The sequence below is a fragment of the Eleutherodactylus coqui genome, unplaced genomic scaffold (genome assembly GCF_035609145.1).
Source record: "Eleutherodactylus coqui strain aEleCoq1 unplaced genomic scaffold, aEleCoq1.hap1 HAP1_SCAFFOLD_199, whole genome shotgun sequence".
Classification (NCBI taxonomy): Eukaryota; Metazoa; Chordata; class Amphibia; order Anura; family Eleutherodactylidae; genus Eleutherodactylus; species Eleutherodactylus coqui.
In genome coordinates, this window is record NW_027102579.1 from 191,972 (window position 1) to 218,477 (window position 26,506).

Consider the following 26,506-nt stretch of genomic DNA (forward strand, 5'->3'; position numbering starts at 1 on the left):
GTGAGCGCTTTGCTTTTAAACCTGCAATTTGAATCAAGGAAGGAAAAAGTCCTTCAAAACTTTTTCTGTTCAACCCTCTGACTATTAAATCCTCAACTAATATAAAGCAGTGCTGCACCAGGGAATGAAAAACTGCTCCAGGCTTTATATTTCATCCCAAGAATTGGACTCTTAGCACGACCAAACTTTCTTTGAGTTTCGCAATTTTTTCGACTTGTGTATTTGAGGATGGCCGCATGATCTTTTCAGGAAGCATGGGTTCATTCCTACTTATGACATTCTAAGATTTTTGAAAAAGGAATATAGAATTGGTCAAAAATATTGTGGGACTCTTTCAAAATGCAGGCTTCATAGCTCAGGGGTTAGAGCACTGGTCTTGTAAACCAGGGGTCGTGAGTTCGATTCTCACTGAGGCCAAATTTTCTTAGTAAAGGCTATCGTGAACATCAAACCTTCTGAAAGTGGTTTTTGCCTATGAGAAAGCATCTTTCAACACTTTCTCTTTACAGCCCTCTGAATGCCAAAATCAAAAAGTCGAGATTTTATAGTCCTTTAATCTCACTTCAACAATTAAGCTCTTAACATGACCCAATTCTCTTCTGGTTGCAGAAAATTTTCATCGCCATGTAGGTCACTGTGACTGCATGCTCTTACCCTGGGAGCGAGACCTTGAATGCCACTTTACACAGGTGGGATATACCTTGAATGGAATGTGTTATCAGAACAATACCTATTGCTTGAATCAAAGTTTGATGTCACGCATAATTTTTAAATAATTTTAATGATTTGGGAAATTAAAATCTTGCAGTTTTCACTCTTTCCACCTAGCCCTATTATTCTGCTCTGTAGAAATCGCTTTTTAGTAGTGATCTGATTGTCATTACAGGCAGAATTACAAATATAGATAAAACCTTTTGTATTAATCAAAATGGATCACACCATTCACATTAGATCATGTGCACAACTCACTCAAACCTTTACTTGCAGGATTCCCTTAACACAGGTTAGCACATGCTTGGAGCACACTATCAGACGAACAATGCCTTCTCTCCCGTCTATTGTTTTGAAGCGCTTTTAGTTGCTTGCTTAGTCAAAAAAGATAAACCTTTTTTGTTGATGCTTACGATGATCTTTGGTATCTCACCAAAATCTGCAAGCTGCCGAATGGTTGAGCGGTCTGGGGGACTACGTTCAGGTTGTATGCTCTCCTGGACTTGTGGGTTCAAATACCGCTTCTGGCAGCTCAGTTTTGCTTAAATATTACCCAGGATGTTTTAGCAATTGCTACATGAAAATATTTTCAGAATAAAAAGACCTTCTGGTAAGAATGAAGAAAAAGGATTGTAGTGCCAAGCAGCACGAGGATTACCGAGGCATTAAGAACTGGGGCTTAACATCTTAGTCTAGGCTGATGGTGAAAAGAGCTGTTTTGGAACCATGTTAGTAGAACCAATGTGGCTGTTCTCAAGAAGCTAAATATTCTAGTACATAAGATGCTTTTTAATGGTGAATTGATGTTACTACCAGCTTTCAAATCTGCTTAGGTTTTTTCAACAGGGTTCTATCAGAACATAACTAAAAGAAAAGATATGCACACATACTGGGCTGATGTGAGCGCTTTGCTTTTAAACCTGCAATTTGAATCAAGGAAGGAAAAAGTCCTTCAAAACTTTTTCTGTTCAACCCTCTGACTATTAAATCCTCAACTAATATAAAGCAGTGCTGCACCAGGGAATGAAAAACTGCTCCAGGCTTTATATTTCATCCCAAGAATTGGACTCTTAGCACGACCAAACTTTCTTTGAGTTTCGCAATTTTTTCGACTTGTGTATTTGAGGATGGCCGCATGATCTTTTCAGGAAGCATGGGTTCATTCCTACTTATGACATTCTAAGATTTTTGAAAAAGGAATATAGAATTGGTCAAAAATATTGTGGGACTCTTTCAAAATGCAGGCTTCATAGCTCAGGGGTTAGAGCACTGGTCTTGTAAACCAGGGGTCGTGAGTTCGATTCTCACTGAGGCCAAATTTTCTTAGTAAAGGCTATCGTGAACATCAAACCTTCTGAAAGTGGTTTTTGCCTATGAGAAAGGATCTTTCAACACTTTCTCTTTACAGCCCTCTGAATGCCAAAATCAAAAAGTCGAGATTTTATAGTCCTTTAATCTCACTTCAACAATTAAGCTCTTAACATGACCCAATTCTCTTCTGGTTGCAGAAAATTTTCATCGCCATGTAGGTCACTGTGACTGCATGCTCTTACCCTGGGAGCGAGACCTTGAATGCCACTTTACACAGGTGGGATATACCTTGAATGGAATGTGTTATCAGAACAATACCTATTGCTTGAATCAAAGTTTGATGTCACGCATAATTTTTAAATAATTTTAATGATTTGGGAAATTAAAATCTTGCAGTTTTCACTCTTTCCACCTAGCCCTATTATTCTGCTCTGTAGAAATCGCTTTTTAGTAGTGATCTGATTGTCATTACAGGCAGAATTACAAATATAGATAAAACCTTTTGTATTAATCAAAATGGATCACACCATGCACATTAGATCATGTGCACAACTCACTCAAACCTTTACTTGCAGGATTCCCTTAACACAGGTTAGCACATGCTTGGAGCACACTATCAGACGAACAATGCCTTCTCTCCCGTCTATTGTTTTGAAGCGCTTTTAGTTGCTTGCTTAGTCAAAAAAGATAAACCTTTTTTGTTGATGCTTACGATGATCTTTGGTATCTCACCAAAATCTGCAAGCTGCCGAATGGTTGAGCGGTCTGGGGGACTACGTTCAGGTTGTATGCTCTCCTGGACTTGTGGGTTCAAATACCGCTTCTGGCAGCTCAGTTTTGCTTAAATATTACCCAGGATGTTTTAGCAATTGCTACATGAAAATATTTTCAGAATAAAAAGACCTTCTGGTAAGAATGAAGAAAAAGGATTGTAGTGCCAAGCAGCACGAGGATTACCGAGGCATTAAGAACTGGGGCTTAACATCTTAGTCTAGGCTGATGGTGAAAAGAGCTGTTTTGGAACCATGTTAGTAGAACCAATGTGGCTGTTCTCAAGAAGCTAAATATTCTAGTACATAAGATGCTTTTTAATGGTGAATTGATGTTACTACCAGCTTTCAAATCTGCTTAGGTTTTTTCAACAGGGTTCTATCAGAACATAACTAAAAGAAAAGATATGCACACATACTGGGCTGATGTGAACGCTTTGCTTTTAAACCTGCAATTTGAATCAAGGAAGGAAAAAGTCCTTCAAAACTTTTTCTGTTCAACCCTCTGACTATTAAATCCTCAACTAATATAAAGCAGTGCTGCACCAGGGAATGAAAAACTGCTCCAGGCTTTATATTTCATCCCAAGAATTGGACTCTTAGCACGACCAAACTTTCTTTGAGTTTCGCAATTTTTTCGACTTGTGTATTTGAGGATGGCCGCATGATCTTTTCAGGAAGCATGGGTTCATTCCTACTTATGACATTCTAAGATTTTTGAAAAAGGAATATAGAATTGGTCAAAAATATTGTGGGACTCTTTCAAAATGCAGGCTTCGATTCTCACTGAGGCCAAATTTTCTTAGTAAAGGCTATCGTGAACATCAAACCTTCTGAAAGTGGTTTTTGCCTATGAGAAAGCATCTTTCAACACTTTCTCTTTACAGCCCTCTGAATGCCAAAATCAAAAAGTCGAGATTTTATAGTCCTTTAATCTCACTTCAACAATTAAGCTCTTAACATGACCCAATTCTCTTCTGGTTGCAGAAAATTTTCATCGCCATGTAGGTCACTGTGACTGCATGCTCTTACCCTGGGAGCGAGACCTTGAATGCCACTTTACACAGGTGGGATATACCTTGAATGGAATGTGTTATCAGAACAATACCTATTGCTTGAATCAAAGTTTGATGTCACGCATAATTTTTAAATAATTTTAATGATTTGGGAAATTAAAATCTTGCAGTTTTCACTCTTTCCACCTAGCCCTATTATTCTGCTCTGTAGAAATCGCTTTTTAGTAGTGATCTGATTGTCATTACAGGCAGAATTACAAATATAGATAAAACCTTTTGTATTAATCAAAATGGATCACACCATTCACATTAGATCATGTGCACAACTCACTCAAACCTTTACTTGCAGGATTCCCTTAACACAGGTTAGCACATGCTTGGAGCACACTATCAGACGAACAATGCCTTCTCTCCCGTCTATTGTTTTGAAGCGCTTTTAGTTGCTTGCTTAGTCAAAAAAGATAAACCTTTTTTGTTGATGCTTACGATGATCTTTGGTATCTCACCAAAATCTGCAAGCTGCCGAATGGTTGAGCGGTCTGGGGGACTACGTTCAGGTTGTATGCTCTCCTGGACTTGTGGGTTCAAATACCGCTTCTGGCAGCTCAGTTTTGCTTAAATATTACCCAGGATGTTTTAGCAATTGCTACATGAAAATATTTTCAGAATAAAAAGACCTTCTGGTAAGAATGAAGAAAAAGGATTGTAGTGCCAAGCAGCACGAGGATTACCGAGGCATTAAGAACTGGGGCTTAACATCTTAGTCTAGGCTGATGGTGAAAAGAGCTGTTTTGGAACCATGTTAGTAGAACCAATGTGGCTGTTCTCAAGAAGCTAAATATTCTAGTACATAAGATGCTTTTTAATGGTGAATTGATGTTACTACCAGCTTTCAAATCTGCTTAGGTTTTTTCAACAGGGTTCTATCAGAACATAACTAAAAGAAAAGATATGCACACATACTGGGCTGATGTGAGCGCTTTGCTTTTAAACCTGCAATTTGAATCAAGGAAGGAAAAAGTCCTTCAAAACTTTTTCTGTTCAACCCTCTGACTATTAAATCCTCAACTAATATAAAGCAGTGCTGCACCAGGGAATGAAAAACTGCTCCAGGCTTTATATTTCATCCCAAGAATTGGACTCTTAGCACGACCAAACTTTCTTTGAGTTTCGCAATTTTTTCGACTTGTGTATTTGAGGATGGCCGCATGATCTTTTCAGGAAGCATGGGTTCATTCCTACTTATGACATTCTAAGATTTTTGAAAAAGGAATATAGAATTGGTCAAAAATATTGTGGGACTCTTTCAAAATGCAGGCTTCGATTCTCACTGAGGCCAAATTTTCTTAGTAAAGGCTATCGTGAACATCAAACCTTCTGAAAGTGGTTTTTGCCTATGAGAAAGCATCTTTCAACACTTTCTCTTTACAGCCCTCTGAATGCCAAAATCAAAAAGTCGAGATTTTATAGTCCTTTAATCTCACTTCAACAATTAAGCTCTTAACATGACCCAATTCTCTTCTGGTTGCAGAAAATTTTCATCGCCATGTAGGTCACTGTGACTGCATGCTCTTACCCTGGGAGCGAGACCTTGAATGCCACTTTACACAGGTGGGATATACCTTGAATGGAATGTGTTATCAGAACAATACCTATTGCTTGAATCAAAGTTTGATGTCACGCATAATTTTTAAATAATTTTAATGATTTGGGAAATTAAAATCTTGCAGTTTTCACTCTTTCCACCTAGCCCTATTATTCTGCTCTGTAGAAATCGCTTTTTAGTAGTGATCTGATTGTCATTACAGGCAGAATTACAAATATAGATAAAACCTTTTGTATTAATCAAAATGGATCACACCATTCACATTAGATCATGTGCACAACTCACTCAAACCTTTACTTGCAGGATTCCCTTAACACAGGTTAGCACATGCTTGGAGCACACTATCAGACGAACAATGCCTTCTCTCCCGTCTATTGTTTTGAAGCGCTTTTAGTTGCTTGCTTAGTCAAAAAAGATAAACCTTTTTTGTTGATGCTTACGATGATCTTTGGTATCTCACCAAAATCTGCAAGCTGCCGAATGGTTGAGCGGTCTGGGGGACTACGTTCAGGTTGTATGCTCTCCTGGACTTGTGGGTTCAAATACCGCTTCTGGCAGCTCAGTTTTGCTTAAATATTACCCAGGATGTTTTAGCAATTGCTACATGAAAATATTTTCAGAATAAAAAGACCTTCTGGTAAGAATGAAGAAAAAGGATTGTAGTGCCAAGCAGCACGAGGATTACCGAGGCATTAAGAACTGGGGCTTAACATCTTAGTCTAGGCTGATGGTGAAAAGAGCTGTTTTGGAACCATGTTAGTAGAACCAATGTGGCTGTTCTCAAGAAGCTAAATATTCTAGTACATAAGATGCTTTTTAATGGTGAATTGATGTTACTACCAGCTTTCAAATCTGCTTAGGTTTTTTCAACAGGGTTCTATCAGAACATAACTAAAAGAAAAGATATGCACACATACTGGGCTGATGTGAGCGCTTTGCTTTTAAACCTGCAATTTGAATCAAGGAAGGAAAAAGTCCTTCAAAACTTTTTCTGTTCAACCCTCTGACTATTAAATCCTCAACTAATATAAAGCAGTGCTGCACCAGGGAATGAAAAACTGCTCCAGGCTTTATATTTCATCCCAAGAATTGGACTCTTAGCACGACCAAACTTTCTTTGAGTTTCGCAATTTTTTCGACTTGTGTATTTGAGGATGGCCGCATGATCTTTTCAGGAAGCATGGGTTCATTCCTACTTATGACATTCTAAGATTTTTGAAAAAGGAATATAGAATTGGTCAAAAATATTGTGGGACTGTTTCAAAATGCAGGCTTCATAGCTCAGGGGTTAGAGCACTGGTCTTGTAAACCAGGGGTCGTGAGTTCGATTCTCACTGAGGCCAAATTTTCTTAGTAAAGGCTATCGTGAACATCAAACCTTCTGAAAGTGGTTTTTGCCTATGAGAAAGCATCTTTCAACACTTTCTCTTTACAGCCCTCTGAATGCCAAAATCAAAAAGTCGAGATTTTATAGTCCTTTAATCTCACTTCAACAATTAAGCTCTTAACATGACCCAATTCTCTTCTGGTTGCAGAAAATTTTCATCGCCATGTAGGTCACTGTGACTGCATGCTCTTACCCTGGGAGCGAGACCTTGAATGCCACTTTACACAGGTGGGATATACCTTGAATGGAATGTGTTATCAGAACAATACCTATTGCTTGAATCAAAGTTTGATGTCACGCATAATTTTTAAATAATTTTAATGATTTGGGAAATTAAAATCTTGCAGTTTTCACTCTTTCCACCTAGCCCTATTATTCTGCTCTGTAGAAATCGCTTTTTAGTAGTGATCTGATTGTCATTACAGGCAGAATTACAAATATAGATAAAACCTTTTGTATTAATCAAAATGGATCACACCATGCACATTAGATCATGTGCACAACTCACTCAAACCTTTACTTGCAGGATTCCCTTAACACAGGTTAGCACATGCTTGGAGCACACTATCAGACGAACAATGCCTTCTCTCCCGTCTATTGTTTTGAAGCGCTTTTAGTTGCTTGCTTAGTCAAAAAAGATAAACCTTTTTTGTTGATGCTTACGATGATCTTTGGTATCTCACCAAAATCTGCAAGCTGCCGAATGGTTGAGCGGTCTGGGGGACTACGTTCAGGTTGTATGCTCTCCTGGACTTGTGGGTTCAAATACCGCTTCTGGCAGCTCAGTTTTGCTTAAATATTACCCAGGATGTTTTAGCAATTGCTACATGAAAATATTTTCAGAATAAAAAGACCTTCTGGTAAGAATGAAGAAAAAGGATTGTAGTGCCAAGCAGCACGAGGATTACCGAGGCATTAAGAACTGGGGCTTAACATCTTAGTCTAGGCTGATGGTGAAAAGAGCTGTTTTGGAACCATGTTAGTAGAACCAATGTGGCTGTTCTCAAGAAGCTAAATATTCTAGTACATAAGATGCTTTTTAATGGTGAATTGATGTTACTACCAGCTTTCAAATCTGCTTAGGTTTTTTCAACAGGGTTCTATCAGAACATAACTAAAAGAAAAGATATGCACACATACTGGGCTGATGTGAACGCTTTGCTTTTAAACCTGCAATTTGAATCAAGGAAGGAAAAAGTCCTTCAAAACTTTTTCTGTTCAACCCTCTGACTATTAAATCCTCAACTAATATAAAGCAGTGCTGCACCAGGGAATGAAAAACTGCTCCAGGCTTTATATTTCATCCCAAGAATTGGACTCTTAGCACGACCAAACTTTCTTTGAGTTTCGCAATTTTTTCGACTTGTGTATTTGAGGATGGCCGCATGATCTTTTCAGGAAGCATGGGTTCATTCCTACTTATGACATTCTAAGATTTTTGAAAAAGGAATATAGAATTGGTCAAAAATATTGTGGGACTCTTTCAAAATGCAGGCTTCGATTCTCACTGAGGCCAAATTTTCTTAGTAAAGGCTATCGTGAACATCAAACCTTCTGAAAGTGGTTTTTGCCTATGAGAAAGCATCTTTCAACACTTTCTCTTTACAGCCCTCTGAATGCCAAAATCAAAAAGTCGAGATTTTATAGTCCTTTAATCTCACTTCAACAATTAAGCTCTTAACATGACCCAATTCTCTTCTGGTTGCAGAAAATTTTCATCGCCATGTAGGTCACTGTGACTGCATGCTCTTACCCTGGGAGCGAGACCTTGAATGCCACTTTACACAGGTGGGATATACCTTGAATGGAATGTGTTATCAGAACAATACCTATTGCTTGAATCAAAGTTTGATGTCACGCATAATTTTTAAATAATTTTAATGATTTGGGAAATTAAAATCTTGCAGTTTTCACTCTTTCCACCTAGCCCTATTATTCTGCTCTGTAGAAATAGCTTTTTAGTAGTGATCTGATTGTCATTACAGGCAGAATTACAAATATAGATAAAACCTTTTGTATTAATCAAAATGGATCACACCATTCACATTAGATCATGTGCACAACTCACTCAAACCTTTACTTGCAGGATTCCCTTAACACAGGTTAGCACATGCTTGGAGCACACTATCAGACGAACAATGCCTTCTCTCCCGTCTATTGTTTTGAAGCGCTTTTAGTTGCTTGCTTAGTCAAAAAAGATAAACCTTTTTTGTTGATGCTTACGATGATCTTTGGTATCTCACCAAAATCTGCAAGCTGCCGAATGGTTGAGCGGTCTGGGGGACTACGTTCAGGTTGTATGCTCTCCTGGACTTGTGGGTTCAAATACCGCTTCTGGCAGCTCAGTTTTGCTTAAATATTACCCAGGATGTTTTAGCAATTGCTACATGAAAATATTTTCAGAATAAAAAGACCTTCTGGTAAGAATGAAGAAAAAGGATTGTAGTGCCAAGCAGCACGAGGATTACCGAGGCATTAAGAACTGGGGCTTAACATCTTAGTCTAGGCTGATGGTGAAAAGAGCTGTTTTGGAACCATGTTAGTAGAACCAATGTGGCTGTTCTCAAGAAGCTAAATATTCTAGTACATAAGATGCTTTTTAATGGTGAATTGATGTTACTACCAGCTTTCAAATCTGCTTAGGTTTTTTCAACAGGGTTCTATCAGAACATAACTAAAAGAAAAGATATGCACACATACTGGGCTGATGTGAGCGCTTTGCTTTTAAACCTGCAATTTGAATCAAGGAAGGAAAAAGTCCTTCAAAACTTTTTCTGTTCAACCCTCTGACTATTAAATCCTCAACTAATATAAAGCAGTGCTGCACCAGGGAATGAAAAACTGCTCCAGGCTTTATATTTCATCCCAAGAATTGGACTCTTAGCACGACCAAACTTTCTTTGAGTTTCGCAATTTTTTCGACTTGTGTATTTGAGGATGGCCGCATGATCTTTTCAGGAAGCATGGGTTCATTCCTACTTATGACATTCTAAGATTTTTGAAAAAGGAATATAGAATTGGTCAAAAATATTGTGGGACTGTTTCAAAATGCAGGCTTCATAGCTCAGGGGTTAGAGCACTGGTCTTGTAAACCAGGGGTCGTGAGTTCGATTCTCACTGAGGCCAAATTTTCTTAGTAAAGGCTATCGTGAACATCAAACCTTCTGAAAGTGGTTTTTGCCTATGAGAAAGCATCTTTCAACACTTTCTCTTTACAGCCCTCTGAATGCCAAAATCAAAAAGTCGAGATTTTATAGTCCTTTAATCTCACTTCAACAATTAAGCTCTTAACATGACCCAATTCTCTTCTGGTTGCAGAAAATTTTCATCGCCATGTAGGTCACTGTGACTGCATGCTCTTACCCTGGGAGCGAGACCTTGAATGCCACTTTACACAGGTGGGATATACCTTGAATGGAATGTGTTATCAGAACAATACCTATTGCTTGAATCAAAGTTTGATGTCACGCATAATTTTTAAATAATTTTAATGATTTGGGAAATTAAAATCTTGCAGTTTTCACTCTTTCCACCTAGCCCTATTATTCTGCTCTGTAGAAATCGCTTTTTAGTAGTGATCTGATTGTCATTACAGGCAGAATTACAAATATAGATAAAACCTTTTGTATTAATCAAAATGGATCACACCATTCACATTAGATCATGTGCACAACTCACTCAAACCTTTACTTGCAGGATTCCCTTAACACAGGTTAGCACATGCTTGGAGCACACTATCAGACGAACAATGCCTTCTCTCCCGTCTATTGTTTTGAAGCGCTTTTAGTTGCTTGCTTAGTCAAAAAAGATAAACCTTTTTTGTTGATGCTTACGATGATCTTTGGTATCTCACCAAAATCTGCAAGCTGCCGAATGGTTGAGCGGTCTGGGGGACTACGTTCAGGTTGTATGCTCTCCTGGACTTGTGGGTTCAAATACCGCTTCTGGCAGCTCAGTTTTGCTTAAATATTACCCAGGATGTTTTAGCAATTGCTACATGAAAATATTTTCAGAATAAAAAGACCTTCTGGTAAGAATGAAGAAAAAGGATTGTAGTGCCAAGCAGCACGAGGATTACCGAGGCATTAAGAACTGGGGCTTAACATCTTAGTCTAGGCTGATGGTGAAAAGAGCTGTTTTGGAACCATGTTAGTAGAACCAATGTGGCTGTTCTCAAGAAGCTAAATATTCTAGTACATAAGATGCTTTTTAATGGTGAATTGATGTTACTACCAGCTTTCAAATCTGCTTAGGTTTTTTCAACAGGGTTCTATCAGAACATAACTAAAAGAAAAGATATGCACACATACTGGGCTGATGTGAGCGCTTTGCTTTTAAACCTGCAATTTGAATCAAGGAAGGAAAAAGTCCTTCAAAACTTTTTCTGTTCAACCCTCTGACTATTAAATCCTCAACTAATATAAAGCAGTGCTGCACCAGGGAATGAAAAACTGCTCCAGGCTTTATATTTCATCCCAAGAATTGGACTCTTAGCACGACCAAACTTTCTTTGAGTTTCGCAATTTTTTCGACTTGTGTATTTGAGGATGGCCGCATGATCTTTTCAGGAAGCATGGGTTCATTCCTACTTATGACATTCTAAGATTTTTGAAAAAGGAATATAGAATTGGTCAAAAATATTGTGGGACTCTTTCAAAATGCAGGCTTCATAGCTCAGGGGTTAGAGCACTGGTCTTGTAAACCAGGGGTCGTGAGTTCGATTCTCACTGAGGCCAAATTTTCTTAGTAAAGGCTATCGTGAACATCAAACCTTCTGAAAGTGGTTTTTGCCTATGAGAAAGCATCTTTCAACACTTTCTCTTTACAGCCCTCTGAATGCCAAAATCAAAAAGTCGAGATTTTATAGTCCTTTAATCTCACTTCAACAATTAAGCTCTTAACATGACCCAATTCTCTTCTGGTTGCAGAAAATTTTCATCGCCATGTAGGTCACTGTGACTGCATGCTCTTACCCTGGGAGCGAGACCTTGAATGCCACTTTACACAGGTGGGATATACCTTGAATGGAATGTGTTATCAGAACAATACCTATTGCTTGAATCAAAGTTTGATGTCACGCATAATTTTTAAATAATTTTAATGATTTGGGAAATTAAAATCTTGCAGTTTTCACTCTTTCCACCTAGCCCTATTATTCTGCTCTGTAGAAATCGCTTTTTAGTAGTGATCTGATTGTCATTACAGGCAGAATTACAAATATAGATAAAACCTTTTGTATTAATCAAAATGGATCACACCATTCACATTAGATCATGTGCACAACTCACTCAAACCTTTACTTGCAGGATTCCCTTAACACAGGTTAGCACATGCTTGGAGCACACTATCAGACGAACAATGCCTTCTCTCCCGTCTATTGTTTTGAAGCGCTTTTAGTTGCTTGCTTAGTCAAAAAAGATAAACCTTTTTTGTTGATGCTTACGATGATCTTTGGTATCTCACCAAAATCTGCAAGCTGCCGAATGGTTGAGCGGTCTGGGGGACTACGTTCAGGTTGTATGCTCTCCTGGACTTGTGGGTTCAAATACCGCTTCTGGCAGCTCAGTTTTGCTTAAATATTACCCAGGATGTTTTAGCAATTGCTACATGAAAATATTTTCAGAATAAAAAGACCTTCTGGTAAGAATGAAGAAAAAGGATTGTAGTGCCAAGCAGCACGAGGATTACCGAGGCATTAAGAACTGGGGCTTAACATCTTAGTCTAGGCTGATGGTGAAAAGAGCTGTTTTGGAACCATGTTAGTAGAACCAATGTGGCTGTTCTCAAGAAGCTAAATATTCTAGTACATAAGATGCTTTTTAATGGTGAATTGATGTTACTACCAGCTTTCAAATCTGCTTAGGTTTTTTCAACAGGGTTCTATCAGAACATAACTAAAAGAAAAGATATGCACACATACTGGGCTGATGTGAGCGCTTTGCTTTTAAACCTGCAATTTGAATCAAGGAAGGAAAAAGTCCTTCAAAACTTTTTCTGTTCAACCCTCTGACTATTAAATCCTCAACTAATATAAAGCAGTGCTGCACCAGGGAATGAAAAACTGCTCCAGGCTTTATATTTCATCCCAAGAATTGGACTCTTAGCACGACCAAACTTTCTTTGAGTTTCGCAATTTTTTCGACTTGTGTATTTGAGGATGGCCGCATGATCTTTTCAGGAAGCATGGGTTCATTCCTACTTATGACATTCTAAGATTTTTGAAAAAGGAATATAGAATTGGTCAAAAATATTGTGGGACTCTTTCAAAATGCAGGCTTCATAGCTCAGGGGTTAGAGCACTGGTCTTGTAAACCAGGGGTCGTGAGTTCGATTCTCACTGAGGCCAAATTTTCTTAGTAAAGGCTATCGTGAACATCAAACCTTCTGAAAGTGGTTTTTGCCTATGAGAAAGCATCTTTCAACACTTTCTCTTTACAGCCCTCTGAATGCCAAAATCAAAAAGTCGAGATTTTATAGTCCTTTAATCTCACTTCAACAATTAAGCTCTTAACATGACCCAATTCTCTTCTGGTTGCAGAAAATTTTCATCGCCATGTAGGTCACTGTGACTGCATGCTCTTACCCTGGGAGCGAGACCTTGAATGCCACTTTACACAGGTGGGATATACCTTGAATGGAATGTGTTATCAGAACAATACCTATTGCTTGAATCAAAGTTTGATGTCACGCATAATTTTTAAATAATTTTAATGATTTGGGAAATTAAAATCTTGCAGTTTTCACTCTTTCCACCTAGCCCTATTATTCTGCTCTGTAGAAATCGCTTTTTAGTAGTGATCTGATTGTCATTACAGGCAGAATTACAAATATAGATAAAACCTTTTGTATTAATCAAAATGGATCACACCATTCACATTAGATCATGTGCACAACTCACTCAAACCTTTACTTGCAGGATTCCCTTAACACAGGTTAGCACATGCTTGGAGCACACTATCAGACGAACAATGCCTTCTCTCCCGTCTATTGTTTTGAAGCGCTTTTAGTTGCTTGCTTAGTCAAAAAAGATAAACCTTTTTTGTTGATGCTTACGATGATCTTTGGTATCTCACCAAAATCTGCAAGCTGCCGAATGGTTGAGCGGTCTGGGGGACTACGTTCAGGTTGTATGCTCTCCTGGACTTGTGGGTTCAAATACCGCTTCTGGCAGCTCAGTTTTGCTTAAATATTACCCAGGATGTTTTAGCAATTGCTACATGAAAATATTTTCAGAATAAAAAGACCTTCTGGTAAGAATGAAGAAAAAGGATTGTAGTGCCAAGCAGCACGAGGATTACCGAGGCATTAAGAACTGGGGCTTAACATCTTAGTCTAGGCTGATGGTGAAAAGAGCTGTTTTGGAACCATGTTAGTAGAACCAATGTGGCTGTTCTCAAGAAGCTAAATATTCTAGTACATAAGATGCTTTTTAATGGTGAATTGATGTTACTACCAGCTTTCAAATCTGCTTAGGTTTTTTCAACAGGGTTCTATCAGAACATAACTAAAAGAAAAGATATGCACACATACTGGGCTGATGTGAGCGCTTTGCTTTTAAACCTGCAATTTGAATCAAGGAAGGAAAAAGTCCTTCAAAACTTTTTCTGTTCAACCCTCTGACTATTAAATCCTCAACTAATATAAAGCAGTGCTGCACCAGGGAATGAAAAACTGCTCCAGGCTTTATATTTCATCCCAAGAATTGGACTCTTAGCACGACCAAACTTTCTTTGAGTTTCGCAATTTTTTCGACTTGTGTATTTGAGGATGGCCGCATGATCTTTTCAGGAAGCATGGGTTCATTCCTACTTATGACATTCTAAGATTTTTGAAAAAGGAATATAGAATTGGTCAAAAATATTGTGGGACTCTTTCAAAATGCAGGCTTCATAGCTCAGGGGTTAGAGCACTGGTCTTGTAAACCAGGGGTCGTGAGTTCGATTCTCACTGAGGCCAAATTTTCTTAGTAAAGGCTATCGTGAACATCAAACCTTCTGAAAGTGGTTTTTGCCTATGAGAAAGCATCTTTCAACACTTTCTCTTTACAGCCCTCTGAATGCCAAAATCAAAAAGTCGAGATTTTATAGTCCTTTAATCTCACTTCAACAATTAAGCTCTTAACATGACCCAATTCTCTTCTGGTTGCAGAAAATTTTCATCGCCATGTAGGTCACTGTGACTGCATGCTCTTACCCTGGGAGCGAGACCTTGAATGCCACTTTACACAGGTGGGATATACCTTGAATGGAATGTGTTATCAGAACAATACCTATTGCTTGAATCAAAGTTTGATGTCACGCATAATTTTTAAATAATTTTAATGATTTGGGAAATTAAAATCTTGCAGTTTTCACTCTTTCCACCTAGCCCTATTATTCTGCTCTGTAGAAATCGCTTTTTAGTAGTGATCTGATTGTCATTACAGGCAGAATTACAAATATAGATAAAACCTTTTGTATTAATCAAAATGGATCACACCATTCACATTAGATCATGTGCACAACTCACTCAAACCTTTACTTGCAGGATTCCCTTAACACAGGTTAGCACATGCTTGGAGCACACTATCAGACGAACAATGCCTTCTCTCCCGTCTATTGTTTTGAAGTGCTTTTAGTTGCTTGCTTAGTCAAAAAAGATAAACCTTTTTTACGATGATCTTTGGTATCTCACCAAAATCTGCAAGCTGCCGAATGGTTGAGCGGTCTGGGGGACTACGTTCAGGTTGTATGCTCTCCTGGACTTGTGGGTTCAAATACCGCTTCTGGCAGCTCAGTTTTGCTTAAATATTACCCAGGATGTTTTAGCAATTGCTACATGAAAATATTTTCAGAATAAAAAGACCTTCTGGTAAGAATGAAGAAAAAGGATTGTAGTGCCAAGCAGCACGAGGATTACCGAGGCATTAAGAACTGGGGCTTAACATCTTAGTCTAGGCTGATGGTGAAAAGAGCTGTTTTGGAACCATGTTAGTAGAACCAATGTGGCTGTTCTCAAGAAGCTAAATATTCTAGTACATAAGATGCTTTTTAATGGTGAATTGATGTTACTACCAGCTTTCAAATCTGCTTAGGTTTTTTCAACAGGGTTCTATCAGAACATAACTAAAAGAAAAGATATGCACACATACTGGGCTGATGTGAGCGCTTTGCTTTTAAACCTGCAATTTGAATCAAGGAAGGAAAAAGTCCTTCAAAACTTTTTCTGTTCAACCCTCTGACTATTAAATCCTCAACTAATATAAAGCAGTGCTGCACCAGGGAATGAAAAACTGCTCCAGGCTTTATATTTCATCCCAAGAATTGGACTCTTAGCACGACCAAACTTTCTTTGAGTTTCGCAATTTTTTCGACTTGTGTATTTGAGGATGGCCGCATGATCTTTTCAGGAAGCATGGGTTCATTCCTACTTATGACATTCTAAGATTTTTGAAAAAGGAATATAGAATTGGTCAAAAATATTGTGGGACTCTTTCAAAATGCAGGCTTCGATTCTCACTGAGGCCAAATTTTCTTAGTAAAGGCTATCGTGAACATCAAACCTTCTGAAAGTGGTTTTTGCCTATGAGAAAGCATCTTTCAACACTTTCTCTTTACAGCCCTCTGAATGCCAAAATCAAAAAGTCGAGATTTTATAGTCCTTTAATCTCACTTCAACAATTAAGCTCTTAACATGACCCAATTCTCTTCTGGTTGCAGAAAATTTTCATCGCCATGTAGGTCACTGTGACTGCATGCTCTTACCCTGGGAGCGAGACCTTGAATGCCACTTTACACAGGTGGGATATACCTTGAATGGAATGTGTTATCAGAACAATACCTATTGCTTGAATCAAAGTTTGATGTCACGCATAATTTTTAAATAATTTTAATGATTTGGGAAATTAAAATCTTGCAGTTTTCACTCTTTCCACCTAGCCCTATTATTCTGCTCTGTAGAAATCGCTTTTTAGTAGTGATCTGATTGTCATTACAGGCAGAATTACAAATATAGATAAAACCTTTTGTATTAATCAAAATGGATCACACCATTCACATTAGATCATGTGCACAACTCACTCAAACCTTTACTTGCAGGATTCCCTTAACACAGGTTAGCACATGCTTGGAGCACACTATCAGACGAACAATGCCTTCTCTCCCGTCTATTGTTTTGAAGCGCTTTTAGTTGCTTGCTTAGTCAAAAAAGATAAACCTTTTTTGTTGATGCTTACGATGATCTTTGGTATCTCACCAAAATCTGCAAGCTGCCGAATGGTTGAGCGGTCTGGGGGACTACGTTCAGGTTGTATGCTCTCCTGGACTTGTGGGTTCAAATACCGCTTCTGGCAGCTCAGTTTTGCTTAAATATTACCCAGGATGTTTTAGCAATTGCTACATGAAAATATTTTCAGAATAAAAAGACCTTCTGGTAAGAATGAAGAAAAAGGATTGTAGTGCCAAGCAGCACGAGGATTACCGAGGCATTAAGAACTGGGGCTTAACATCTTAGTCTAGGCTGATGGTGAAAAGAGCTGTTTTGGAACCATGTTAGTAGAACCAATGTGGCTGTTCTCAAGAAGCTAAATATTCTAGTACATAAGATGCTTTTTAATGGTGAATTGATGTTACTACCAGCTTTCAAATCTGCTTAGGTTTTTTCAACAGGGTTCTATCAGAACATAACTAAAAGAAAAGATATGCACACATACTGGGCTGATGTGAGCGCTTTGCTTTTAAACCTGCAATTTGAATCAAGGAAGGAAAAAGTCCTTCAAAACTTTTTCTGTTCAACCCTCTGACTATTAAATCCTCAACTAATATAAAGCAGTGCTGCACCAGGGAATGAAAAACTGCTCCAGGCTTTATATTTCATCCCAAGAATTGGACTCTTAGCACGACCAAACTTTCTTTGAGTTTCGCAATTTTTTCGACTTGTGTATTTGAGGATGGCCGCATGATCTTTTCAGGAAGCATGGGTTCATTCCTACTTATGACATTCTAAGATTTTTGAAAAAGGAATATAGAATTGGTCAAAAATATTGTGGGACTGTTTCAAAATGCAGGCTTCATAGCTCAGGGGTTAGAGCACTGGTCTTGTAAACCAGGGGTCGTGAGTTCGATTCTCACTGAGGCCAAATTTTCTTAGTAAAGGCTATCGTGAACATCAAACCTTCTGAAAGTGGTTTTTGCCTATGAGAAAGCATCTTTCAACACTTTCTCTTTACAGCCCTCTGAATGCCAAAATCAAAAAGTCGAGATTTTATAGTCCTTTAATCTCACTTCAACAATTAAGCTCTTAACATGACCCAATTCTCTTCTGGTTGCAGAAAATTTTCATCGCCATGTAGGTCACTGTGACTGCATGCTCTTACCCTGGGAGCGAGACCTTGAATGCCACTTTACACAGGTGGGATATACCTTGAATGGAATGTGTTATCAGAACAATACCTATTGCTTGAATCAAAGTTTGATGTCACGCATAATTTTTAAATAATTTTAATGATTTGGGAAATTAAAATCTTGCAGTTTTCACTCTTTCCACCTAGCCCTATTATTCTGCTCTGTAGAAATCGCTTTTTAGTAGTGATCTGATTGTCATTACAGGCAGAATTACAAATATAGATAAAACCTTTTGTATTAATCAAAATGGATCACACCATGCACATTAGATCATGTGCACAACTCACTCAAACCTTTACTTGCAGGATTCCCTTAACACAGGTTAGCACATGCTTGGAGCACACTATCAGACGAACAATGCCTTCTCTCCCGTCTATTGTTTTGAAGCGCTTTTAGTTGCTTGCTTAGTCAAAAAAGATAAACCTTTTTTGTTGATGCTTACGATGATCTTTGGTATCTCACCAAAATCTGCAAGCTGCCGAATGGTTGAGCGGTCTGGGGGACTACGTTCAGGTTGTATGCTCTCCTGGACTTGTGGGTTCAAATACCGCTTCTGGCAGCTCAGTTTTGCTTAAATATTACCCAGGATGTTTTAGCAATTGCTACATGAAAATATTTTCAGAATAAAAAGACCTTCTGGTAAGAATGAAGAAAAAGGATTGTAGTGCCAAGCAGCACGAGGATTACCGAGGCATTAAGAACTGGGGCTTAACATCTTAGTCTAGGCTGATGGTGAAAAGAGCTGTTTTGGAACCATGTTAGTAGAACCAATGTGGCTGTTCTCAAGAAGCTAAATATTCTAGTACATAAGATGCTTTTTAATGGTGAATTGATGTTACTACCAGCTTTCAAATCTGCTTAGGTTTTTTCAACAGGGTTCTATCAGAACATAACTAAAAGAAAAGATATGCACACATACTGGGCTGATGTGAACGCTTTGCTTTTAAACCTGCAATTTGAATCAAGGAAGGAAAAAGTCCTTCAAAACTTTTTCTGTTCAACCCTCTGACTATTAAATCCTCAACTAATATAAAGCAGTGCTGCACCAGGGAATGAAAAACTGCTCCAGGCTTTATATTTCATCCCAAGAATTGGACTCTTAGCACGACCAAACTTTCTTTGAGTTTCGCAATTTTTTCGACTTGTGTATTTGAGGATGGCCGCATGATCTTTTCAGGAAGCATGGGTTCATTCCTACTTATGACATTCTAAGATTTTTGAAAAAGGAATATAGAATTGGTCAAAAATATTGTGGGACTCTTTCAAAATGCAGGCTTCGATTCTCACTGAGGCCAAATTTTCTTAGTAAAGGCTATCGTGAACATCAAACCTTCTGAAAGTGGTTTTTGCCTATGAGAAAGCATCTTTCAACACTTTCTCTTTACAGCCCTCTGAATGCCAAAATCAAAAAGTCGAGATTTTATAGTCCTTTAATCTCACTTCAACAATTAAGCTCTTAACATGACCCAATTCTCTTCTGGTTGCAGAAAATTTTCATCGCCATGTAGGTCACTGTGACTGCATGCTCTTACCCTGGGAGCGAGACCTTGAATGCCACTTTACACAGGTGGGATATACCTTGAATGGAATGTGTTATCAGAACAATACCTATTGCTTGAATCAAAGTTTGATGTCACGCATAATTTTTAAATAATTTTAATGATTTGGGAAATTAAAATCTTGCAGTTTTCACTCTTTCCACCTAGCCCTATTATTCTGCTCTGTAGAAATAGCTTTTTAGTAGTGATCTGATTGTCATTACAGGCAGAATTACAAATATAGATAAAACCTTTTGTATTAATCAAAATGGATCACACCATTCACATTAGATCATGTGCACAACTCACTCAAACCTTTACTTGCAGGATTCCCTTAACACAGGTTAGCACATGCTTGGAGCACACTATCAGACGAACAATGCCTTCTCTCCCGTCTATTGTTTTGAAGCGCTTTTAGTTGCTTGCTTAGTCAAAAAAGATAAACCTTTTTTGTTGATGCTTACGATGATCTTTGGTATCTCACCAAAATCTGCAAGCTGCCGAATGGTTGAGCGGTCTGGGGGACTACGTTCAGGTTGTATGCTCTCCTGGACTTGTGGGTTCAAATACCGCTTCTGGCAGCTCAGTTTTGCTTAAATATTACCCAGGATGTTTTAGCAATTGCTACATGAAAATATTTTCAGAATAAAAAGACCTTCTGGTAAGAATGAAGAAAAAGGATTGTAGTGCCAAGCAGCACGAGGATTACCGAGGCATTAAGAACTGGGGCTTAACATCTTAGTCTAGGCTGATGGTGAAAAGAGCTGTTTTGGAACCATGTTAGTAGAACCAATGTGGCTGTTCTCAAGAAGCTAAATATTCTAGTACATAAGATGCTTTTTAATGGTGAATTGATGTTACTACCAGCTTTCAAATCTGCTTAGGTTTTTTCAACAGGGTTCTATCAGAACATAACTAAAAGAAAAGATATGCACACATACTGGGCTGATGTGAGCGCTTTGCTTTTAAACCTGCAATTTGAATCAAGGAAGGAAAAAGTCCTTCAAAACTTTTTCTGTTCAACCCTCTGACTATTAAATCCTCAACTAATATAAAGCAGTGCTGCACCAGGGAATGAAAAACTGCTCCAGGCTTTATATTTCATCCCAAGAATTGGACTCTTAGCACGACCAAACTTTCTTTGAGTTTCGCAATTTTTTCGACTTGTGTATTTGAGGATGGCCGCATGATCTTTTCAGGAAGCATGGGTTCATTCCTACTTATGACATTCTAAGATTTTTGAAAAAGGAATATAGAATTGGTCAAAAATATTGTGGGACTCTTTCAAAATGCAGGCTTCATAGCTCAGGGGTTAGAGCACTGGTCTTGTAAACCAGGGGTCGTGAGTTCGATTCTCACTGAGGCCAAATTTTCTTAGTAAAGGCTATCGTGAACATCAAACCTTCTGAAAGTGGTTTTTGCCTATGAGAAAGCATCTTTCAACACTTTCTCTTTACAGCCCTCTGAATGCCAAAATCAAAAAGTCGAGATTTTATAGTCCTTTAATCTCACTTCAACAATTAAGCTCTTAACATGACCCAATTCTCTTCTGGTTGCAGAAAATTTTCATCGCCATGTAGGTCACTGTGACTGCATGCTCTTACCCTGGGAGCGAGACCTTGAATGCCACTTTACACAGGTGGGATATACCTTGAATGGAATGTGTTATCAGAACAATACCTATTGCTTGAATCAAAGTTTGATGTCACGCATAATTTTTAAATAATTTTAATGATTTGGGAAATTAAAATCTTGCAGTTTTCACTCTTTCCACCTAGCCCTATTATTCTGCTCTGTAGAAATCGCTTTTTAGTAGTGATCTGATTGTCATTACAGGCAGAATTACAAATATAGATAAAACCTTTTGTATTAATCAAAATGGATCACACCATTCACATTAGATCATGTGCACAACTCACTCAAACCTTTACTTGCAGGATTCCCTTAACACAGGTTAGCACATGCTTGGAGCACACTATCAGACGAACAATGCCTTCTCTCCCGTCTATTGTTTTGAAGCGCTTTTAGTTGCTTGCTTAGTCAAAAAAGATAAACCTTTTTTGTTGATGCTTACGATGATCTTTGGTATCTCACCAAAATCTGCAAGCTGCCGAATGGTTGAGCGGTCTGGGGGACTACGTTCAGGTTGTATGCTCTCCTGGACTTGTGGGTTCAAATACCGCTTCTGGCAGCTCAGTTTTGCTTAAATATTACCCAGGATGTTTTAGCAATTGCTACATGAAAATATTTTCAGAATAAAAAGACCTTCTGGTAAGAATGAAGAAAAAGGATTGTAGTGCCAAGCAGCACGAGGATTACCGAGGCATTAAGAACTGGGGCTTAACATCTTAGTCTAGGCTGATGGTGAAAAGAGCTGTTTTGGAACCATGTTAGTAGAACCAATGTGGCTGTTCTCAAGAAGCTAAATATTCTAGTACATAAGATGCTTTTTAATGGTGAATTGATGTTACTACCAGCTTTCAAATCTGCTTAGGTTTTTTCAACAGGGTTCTATCAGAACATAACTAAAAGAAAAGATATGCACACATACTGGGCTGATGTGAGCGCTTTGCTTTTAAACCTGCAATTTGAATCAAGGAAGGAAAAAGTCCTTCAAAACTTTTTCTGTTCAACCCTCTGACTATTAAATCCTCAACTAATATAAAGCAGTGCTGCACCAGGGAATGAAAAACTGCTCCAGGCTTTATATTTCATCCCAAGAATTGGACTCTTAGCACGACCAAACTTTCTTTGAGTTTCGCAATTTTTTCGACTTGTGTATTTGAGGATGGCCGCATGATCTTTTCAGGAAGCATGGGTTCATTCCTACTTATGACATTCTAAGATTTTTGAAAAAGGAATATAGAATTGGTCAAAAATATTGTGGGACTCTTTCAAAATGCAGGCTTCATAGCTCAGGGGTTAGAGCACTGGTCTTGTAAACCAGGGGTCGTGAGTTCGATTCTCACTGAGGCCAAATTTTCTTAGTAAAGGCTATCGTGAACATCAAACCTTCTGAAAGTGGTTTTTGCCTATGAGAAAGCATCTTTCAACACTTTCTCTTTACAGCCCTCTGAATGCCAAAATCAAAAAGTCGAGATTTTATAGTCCTTTAATCTCACTTCAACAATTAAGCTCTTAACATGACCCAATTCTCTTCTGGTTGCAGAAAATTTTCATCGCCATGTAGGTCACTGTGACTGCATGCTCTTACCCTGGGAGCGAGACCTTGAATGCCACTTTACACAGGTGGGATATACCTTGAATGGAATGTGTTATCAGAACAATACCTATTGCTTGAATCAAAGTTTGATGTCACGCATAATTTTTAAATAATTTTAATGATTTGGGAAATTAAAATCTTGCAGTTTTCACTCTTTCCACCTAGCCCTATTATTCTGCTCTGTAGAAATCGCTTTTTAGTAGTGATCTGATTGTCATTACAGGCAGAATTACAAATATAGATAAAACCTTTTGTATTAATCAAAATGGATCACACCATTCACATTAGATCATGTGCACAACTCACTCAAACCTTTACTTGCAGGATTCCCTTAACACAGGTTAGCACATGCTTGGAGCACACTATCAGACGAACAATGCCTTCTCTCCCGTCTATTGTTTTGAAGCGCTTTTAGTTGCTTGCTTAGTCAAAAAAGATAAACCTTTTTTGTTGATGCTTACGATGATCTTTGGTATCTCACCAAAATCTGCAAGCTGCCGAATGGTTGAGCGGTCTGGGGGACTACGTTCAGGTTGTATGCTCTCCTGGACTTGTGGGTTCAAATACCGCTTCTGGCAGCTCAGTTTTGCTTAAATATTACCCAGGATGTTTTAGCAATTGCTACATGAAAATATTTTCAGAATAAAAAGACCTTCTGGTAAGAATGAAGAAAAAGGATTGTAGTGCCAAGCAGCACGAGGATTACCGAGGCATTAAGAACTGGGGCTTAACATCTTAGTCTAGGCTGATGGTGAAAAGAGCTGTTTTGGAACCATGTTAGTAGAACCAATGTGGCTGTTCTCAAGAAGCTAAATATTCTAGTACATAAGATGCTTTTTAATGGTGAATTGATGTTACTACCAGCTTTCAAATCTGCTTAGGTTTTTTCAACAGGGTTCTATCAGAACATAACTAAAAGAAAAGATATGCACACATACTGGGCTGATGTGAGCGCTTTGCTTTTAAACCTGCAATTTGAATCAAGGAAGGAAAAAGTCCTTCAAAACTTTTTCTGTTCAACCCTCTGACTATTAAATCCTCAACTAATATAAAGCAGTGCTGCACCAGGGAATGAAAAACTGCTCCAGGCTTTATATTTCATCCCAAGAATTGGACTCTTAGCACGACCAAACTTTCTTTGAGTTTCGCAATTTTTTCGACTTGTGTATTTGAGGATGGCCGCATGATCTTTTCAGGAAGCATGGGTTCATTCCTACTTATGACATTCTAAGATTTTTGAAAAAGGAATATAGAATTGGTCAAAAATATTGTGGGACTCTTTCAAAATGCAGGCTTCATAGCTCAGGGGTTAGAGCACTGGTCTTGTAAACCAGGGGTCGTGAGTTCGATTCTCACTGAGGCCAAATTTTCTTAGTAAAGGCTATCGTGAACATCAAACCTTCTGAAAGTGGTTTTTGCCTATGAGAAAGCATCTTTCAACACTTTCTCTTTACAGCCCTCTGAATGCCAAAATCAAAAAGTCGAGATTTTATAGTCCTTTAATCTCACTTCAACAATTAAGCTCTTAACATGACCCAATTCTCTTCTGGTTGCAGAAAATTTTCATCGCCATGTAGGTCACTGTGACTGCATGCTCTTACCCTGGGAGCGAGACCTTGAATGCCACTTTACACAGGTGGGATATACCTTGAATGGAATGTGTTATCAGAACAATACCTATTGCTTGAATCAAAGTTTGATGTCACGCATAATTTTTAAATAATTTTAATGATTTGGGAAATTAAAATCTTGCAGTTTTCACTCTTTCCACCTAGCCCTATTATTCTGCTCTGTAGAAATCGCTTTTTAGTAGTGATCTGATTGTCATTACAGGCAGAATTACAAATATAGATAAAACCTTTTGTATTAATCAAAATGGATCACACCATTCACATTAGATCATGTGCACAACTCACTCAAACCTTTACTTGCAGGATTCCCTTAACACAGGTTAGCACATGCTTGGAGCACACTATCAGACGAACAATGCCTTCTCTCCCGTCTATTGTTTTGAAGTGCTTTTAGTTGCTTGCTTAGTCAAAAAAGATAAACCTTTTTTACGATGATCTTTGGTATCTCACCAAAATCTGCAAGCTGCCGAATGGTTGAGCGGTCTGGGGGACTACGTTCAGGTTGTATGCTCTCCTGGACTTGTGGGTTCAAATACCGCTTCTGGCAGCTCAGTTTTGCTTAAATATTACCCAGGATGTTTTAGCAATTGCTACATGAAAATATTTTCAGAATAAAAAGACCTTCTGGTAAGAATGAAGAAAAAGGATTGTAGTGCCAAGCAGCACGAGGATTACCGAGGCATTAAGAACTGGGGCTTAACATCTTAGTCTAGGCTGATGGTGAAAAGAGCTGTTTTGGAACCATGTTAGTAGAACCAATGTGGCTGTTCTCAAGAAGCTAAATATTCTAGTACATAAGATGCTTTTTAATGGTGAATTGATGTTACTACCAGCTTTCAAATCTGCTTAGGTTTTTTCAACAGGGTTCTATCAGAACATAACTAAAAGAAAAGATATGCACACATACTGGGCTGATGTGAGCGCTTTGCTTTTAAACCTGCAATTTGAATCAAGGAAGGAAAAAGTCCTTCAAAACTTTTTCTGTTCAACCCTCTGACTATTAAATCCTCAACTAATATAAAGCAGTGCTGCACCAGGGAATGAAAAACTGCTCCAGGCTTTATATTTCATCCCAAGAATTGGACTCTTAGCACGACCAAACTTTCTTTGAGTTTCGCAATTTTTTCGACTTGTGTATTTGAGGATGGCCGCATGATCTTTTCAGGAAGCATGGGTTCATTCCTACTTATGACATTCTAAGATTTTTGAAAAAGGAATATAGAATTGGTCAAAAATATTGTGGGACTCTTTCAAAATGCAGGCTTCATAGCTCAGGGGTTAGAGCACTGGTCTTGTAAACCAGGGGTCGTGAGTTCGATTCTCACTGAGGCCAAATTTTCTTAGTAAAGGCTATCGTGAACATCAAACCTTCTGAAAGTGGTTTTTGCCTATGAGAAAGCATCTTTCAACACTTTCTCTTTACAGCCCTCTGAATGCCAAAATCAAAAAGTCGAGATTTTATAGTCCTTTAATCTCACTTCAACAATTAAGCTCTTAACATGACCCAATTCTCTTCTGGTTGCAGAAAATTTTCATCGCCATGTAGGTCACTGTGACTGCATGCTCTTACCCTGGGAGCGAGACCTTGAATGCCACTTTACACAGGTGGGATATACCTTGAATGGAATGTGTTATCAGAACAATACCTATTGCTTGAATCAAAGTTTGATGTCACGCATAATTTTTAAATAATTTTAATGATTTGGGAAATTAAAATCTTGCAGTTTTCACTCTTTCCACCTAGCCCTATTATTCTGCTCTGTAGAAATCGCTTTTTAGTAGTGATCTGATTGTCATTACAGGCAGAATTACAAATATAGATAAAACCTTTTGTATTAATCAAAATGGATCACACCATTCACATTAGATCATGTGCACAACTCACTCAAACCTTTACTTGCAGGATTCCCTTAACACAGGTTAGCACATGCT

The 26,506-nt window shown here is 38.3% G+C and overlaps 12 non-coding genes across 12 annotated transcripts; all 12 read left to right on the plus strand.

Annotated features, from left to right (window-relative positions):
• Window positions 1-344: 344 nt before the first annotated feature.
• Window positions 345-417, plus strand: TRNAT-UGU (transfer RNA threonine (anticodon UGU)). The gene has a single exon. It is a non-coding gene; the product is annotated as a tRNA-Thr (tRNA).
• A 1,537-nt stretch (window positions 418-1,954) lies between these two features.
• TRNAT-UGU (transfer RNA threonine (anticodon UGU)) lies at window positions 1,955-2,027 on the plus strand. The gene has a single exon. It is a non-coding gene; the product is annotated as a tRNA-Thr (tRNA).
• Window positions 2,028-6,684: 4,657 nt separating this feature from the next.
• TRNAT-UGU (transfer RNA threonine (anticodon UGU)) lies at window positions 6,685-6,757 on the plus strand. Its single transcript has one exon. It is a non-coding gene; the product is annotated as a tRNA-Thr (tRNA).
• A 3,097-nt stretch (window positions 6,758-9,854) lies between these two features.
• TRNAT-UGU (transfer RNA threonine (anticodon UGU)) lies at window positions 9,855-9,927 on the plus strand. Its single transcript has one exon. It is a non-coding gene; the product is annotated as a tRNA-Thr (tRNA).
• Window positions 9,928-11,464: 1,537 nt separating this feature from the next.
• On the plus strand, window positions 11,465-11,537 carry TRNAT-UGU (transfer RNA threonine (anticodon UGU)). The gene has a single exon. It is a non-coding gene; the product is annotated as a tRNA-Thr (tRNA).
• Window positions 11,538-13,074: 1,537 nt separating this feature from the next.
• TRNAT-UGU (transfer RNA threonine (anticodon UGU)) lies at window positions 13,075-13,147 on the plus strand. Its single transcript has one exon. It is a non-coding gene; the product is annotated as a tRNA-Thr (tRNA).
• Window positions 13,148-14,684: 1,537 nt separating this feature from the next.
• TRNAT-UGU (transfer RNA threonine (anticodon UGU)) lies at window positions 14,685-14,757 on the plus strand. Its single transcript has one exon. It is a non-coding gene; the product is annotated as a tRNA-Thr (tRNA).
• A 3,087-nt stretch (window positions 14,758-17,844) lies between these two features.
• Window positions 17,845-17,917, plus strand: TRNAT-UGU (transfer RNA threonine (anticodon UGU)). Its single transcript has one exon. It is a non-coding gene; the product is annotated as a tRNA-Thr (tRNA).
• A 3,097-nt stretch (window positions 17,918-21,014) lies between these two features.
• On the plus strand, window positions 21,015-21,087 carry TRNAT-UGU (transfer RNA threonine (anticodon UGU)). The gene has a single exon. It is a non-coding gene; the product is annotated as a tRNA-Thr (tRNA).
• Window positions 21,088-22,624: 1,537 nt separating this feature from the next.
• TRNAT-UGU (transfer RNA threonine (anticodon UGU)) lies at window positions 22,625-22,697 on the plus strand. The gene has a single exon. It is a non-coding gene; the product is annotated as a tRNA-Thr (tRNA).
• Window positions 22,698-24,234: 1,537 nt separating this feature from the next.
• TRNAT-UGU (transfer RNA threonine (anticodon UGU)) lies at window positions 24,235-24,307 on the plus strand. Its single transcript has one exon. It is a non-coding gene; the product is annotated as a tRNA-Thr (tRNA).
• A 1,527-nt stretch (window positions 24,308-25,834) lies between these two features.
• Window positions 25,835-25,907, plus strand: TRNAT-UGU (transfer RNA threonine (anticodon UGU)). The gene has a single exon. It is a non-coding gene; the product is annotated as a tRNA-Thr (tRNA).
• Window positions 25,908-26,506: the final 599 nt, after the last annotated feature.